This window comes from Myotis brandtii, unplaced genomic scaffold, assembly GCF_000412655.1.
Source record: "Myotis brandtii unplaced genomic scaffold, ASM41265v1 scaffold150, whole genome shotgun sequence".
NCBI lineage: Eukaryota > Metazoa > Chordata > Mammalia > Chiroptera > Vespertilionidae > Myotis > Myotis brandtii.
In genome coordinates this window covers 353580-357670 of record NW_005355411.1, presented here as the reverse complement: position 1 = coordinate 357670, position 4091 = coordinate 353580, and the positions used below count along the sequence as shown (strand labels likewise).

General features: G+C 41.5%; 1 protein-coding gene across 2 annotated transcripts in view; it reads left to right on the top strand.

Annotated features, from left to right (window-relative positions):
* Window positions 1-4091, top strand: part of LOC102260171 (zinc finger protein 432) — a 40266-nt gene that overhangs the window by 2261 nt on the left and 33914 nt on the right. The window contains exons 2-5 of one of the 2 annotated variants that reach the window (XR_001361130.1): window positions 644-748; window positions 1854-1981; window positions 2482-2577; window positions 3722-3872. The gene's annotated coding sequence lies outside the window, so the exon portion shown is untranslated. Of the gene's footprint in view, window positions 1-643; window positions 749-1853; window positions 1982-2481; window positions 2578-3721; window positions 3873-4091 lie in introns of those variants that run through there. The other variant, XM_014535763.1, reaches the window with a different exon arrangement.

Here is a 4091-nt window from a genome sequence, read left to right as displayed (position 1 = left end):
CATATATAGTACTATATATGTATAGTTTTACTTCCTGAATGATGGGGGAGATAGAGCTGCTTTTGTTCTAATAAGGTGATTCCTTGATGGGGGCTGGTTACAAGAAAGACCAAGCTATAATTAGAAGCTTAGAACTTTTTAAAAAATATATCTTTATTGATTTCAGAGAGGAAGGGAGAGGGAGAAAGAGAGAGAAACATCAATGATGGGAGAGAATCACTGATTGGCTGCCTCCTGCACACCCCACACTGGGGACCGAGCCTGAAATCCAGGCATGTGCCCTGACCGGAATCGAACCGTGACCTCCTGGTTCACAGGTCAACACTCAACCACTGAGCCCCGCCAGGCAGAAGTTTGGAACTTTCAACCTCATCCGCTATACTCTGGGGGAGGAAAAGGGCCTAGAGAATTAGTTCATAATCAGTTATTCATTTAAATATATGTATATATGTAATCATTTGACTCTTACCATATATATGAGATACATATAATAATAATCATCATTGGAATCTTATCTTTAAAATGTATCCATGAATGAAATAGGTAATTTTTTAAAAAGTAAAGGGCAACATATATGCATATACTTAATATTTATACATTATGTATATATTAGCAAACAAAGACGTTCCCTACTGTATTGCAGATTCCCTCAGGGTTGATAATATGTGAGGAGGATTCTCAGCAAACTTGCTGTCCTCAAGGTTACATTTATCATAGAAAGGAAAGAGATTGAAATCAAAAGATAAAGGTAAAAGCTACACCCCCCAATGTGATTTAAGGTGGGGGCTATGGATCACATGGTATCACATGGAAATTGGAGGGGCTGGGGATTAAGGCACAGTGGTGTCCTATTGGGATCACATGATTGAGTCCCAATAAAGATTGGACATCAGTTTCAGGTGGGCTTCCCTGGTTGGCAGAACTCCCCACCTACTGCCACACGCTTGTGCCGACCGAGAGAGGAACAAGGCCCATGACGCCCTTGGGGAGGACAGCTGGACGCTGCCCTTTATGCCTCTTCTCTGGGCTGATGCTAATCTCTAGCTTTGAACTAGTAATGAACCCCAACTATTTTGGATAATTTGTAGTTCACTGATTATCCCTTTCAATGCCTCCAATGTGCTTTTTAAAATATATATATATTTTTTATTGATTTCAGAAAAGAAGGGAGAGGGGGAGAAGGAGATAGAAACATCAATGATGAGAGAGAATCATTGATTGGCTGCCTCCTGCACGCTCCACACCGGGGATTGAGCCCGCAACCCAGGCACGTGCCCTGACTGGGCATCGAACTGTAACTTCCTGGTTTATAGGTTGACGCTCAACCGCTGAGCCATGCTGGCCAGGCTAATGTGCTTTTAACATGCATGTGTATGCACCTGATTGTCTCTTTAGTTTCCTTTTCTTTAGACATATTAAAATATTTTCTTCCTTACAACATTTTAAACCCACTTATTGAACATGTTGTATTTGAATAACTGTTGTCTCTGCCACCATTCTGATCCACCAAGCCTGGGAAGGCCCTTAATTAATTGTAATATTGTGTTTTATTAATCTTTATATCACCCACATATGTATCCTGTTTGGGCAATTGGTGCACATATACAGATATATGATTGATGGTTAGCTAGAGGATGTAATGGCTGTGCATTTTAGAAATATCTAATTTGTTGAAGACTGAATTATAATAGCAGAATATTCTAATAGTACTTTCCTTCTACTACAAATTTTTTTTTTTTTTTACTTTTTAAACTGTTTGTACTGATGCAGCCTGTATGGTGAAAATAAGCAGAATGACTTCCTTTACATTCCTTCTGTATGTCAATAAAAGCGAAACACTTCCAATTAAACAGGACCGTGTTAATACGGGAATTGAAGATGTGACTTTGTACTTCACCTGGGAGGAATGGCAGCTTCTGGACCCGATTAGGACCTGTACAGGGACGTGATGTTGAGAACTACAGCCACCTGGTGTCAGTGGGTGAGGACAGCTCCCCTGTGTCACTCAGAGGGTCCCCGGTCAGTGGCCTTCCCTCCTAGCTGCTTCAGAGTCTCTGTAGTGCTCTCAAGTGATAGATTCTCAGACCCCTCTCTGGCTCCAGACAAGAGTATATCATGTTCCCTCTCCTGAGAGAAGAGCCTCCACTTTGCAGATGTGAAACTGTAGAATCCTTCAAATGTAGCATTTTCCCATCTTGACATCCTAGCCCAGTGATGGTGAACCTATGACACGCCTGTCAGAGGTGACACGCGAACTCATTTTTTGGGTTGATTTTTCTTTGTTAAATGGCATTTAAATATATAAAATAAATATCAAAAATATAAATCTTTGTTTTACTATGGTTGCAAAGATCAAAAAATTTCTATATGTGACACGGCACCAGAGTTTTTCCAAATGCTGACACGCCGAGCTCAAAAGGGTCGCCATCACTGTCCTAGCCCAATGTCATGTGCTGGTCTTCTGTCATTTCCTATGAACAGGGTATCAAGCCAGCAAACCAAACACATTCTTCAAGCTGGAATGAGGGGAAGAACCCTGGACAATCGAAGACAAAACCCACAGTGGAACCTGTCCAGGTGAGAACCAGCAAAGGCATATGCTAGGCAGGGAAGGCATATGCTAGGCAGGGAAGGCATATGCTAGGCAGTCAGAGAAGGTGCCACAATGTGAGAGTGAGGAATGCTAAACAGCAGCTCCTCATATCCTTCTTGCCGCCGGAGACCTTTCTCTCTGGAATTTAGAGGGAAATACACCCTTTTCTTCTCCTAAGATCTGATCCCATCTGGTCCCTGTTTATTTTATGTACATCTTAGGTTTTTATTGTTTGACAAGTACTTTTTTTTCTGTCAACTCATCTCTTTTGTTCATTGCCACCATGCCTCTTCCTATTTCTCCCACCTCCGTTGCTATGAAAGTCCACCTTCCAGGCCTCGTTCCAAACAGAGATCTGTGAGTTGAGCATAATCTTTAACTAGAGCATTAGGGAAATAGTGATTTCCCTTCCTAACATTCAACCCCATGTGGGATGCTATGCCCACACCGTAACCTGATCTCTGTGTTTATATGTTTCTTAGCATCTTGCTATAGACTAAATGTTTGTGTCCCCTGAATATTATATTTTAAAATCCTGCCGAAACCGGTTTGGCTCAGTGGATAGAGCGTCGGCCTGCGGACTGAAAGGTCCCAGGTTCGATTCCGGTCAAGGGCATGTACCTGGGTTGCGGGCACATCCCCAGTGGGAGATGTGCAGGAGGCAGCTGATCGGTGTTTCTCTCTCATCGATGTTTCTAACTCTCTATCTCTCTCCCTTCCTCTCTGTAAAAAATCATAAAATATATTTTAAAAAAAAATCCTAACCTCAAGGTGATGGTTTTAGGAGATGGGGCCTTTGAGAGGTGATTAGGTTATGAAGGCTCTCACCAGACACTGAATCTGCTGGTGCCTTGATCTTGGATTTCTCAGCCTCCAGAAATGTGGAAAATAAATTCCTGTTGTTTTGTGTTATGGCAGCCTGAATGAACTAAGACACTTGTCTTTGCCCCTCTCTGAAATTGTCCAAAGGTTCTGTTTTCCATTTCTTACTCTGTTCTCATAATACTTACATCTTCCCTCTATTCTAATAAGTTAAGCTATTATTCTCTATAAAGTCTCCTAAATTCACATCTCCCTTAATGTTTTCTGATTTGCACACTTGTCCCATATATTTTACTGTCTCCACAGACACTCGTGACTGAATTCAGACTTTTCATTCGAGGAATGAAAATCATCTTCCCTACAAGAAAATTTCTTCCACCTTCTTTTTCTTTTTTTAAGTTTATGATCTTCTAACAATTTAGAAAGATGGATATTTAATAAAGTAGTTTAAGAATGAGCAATTGTGCCCGGCCGGTGTGGCTCAGTGGTTCAGTGTTGACCTAGGAATCAGGAGGTCGTTGTTCAATTTCTGGTCAGGACACATGCCCGGGTTGCAGGCTCTATCCCCAGAAGGGGGCATGCAGGAGGCAGCTAATCAATAGTTCTCTCTCATCGTTGATGTTTCTATCTCTTTCGCTCTCCCTTCCTCTCTAAAATCAATAAAAGTATTTTTTTT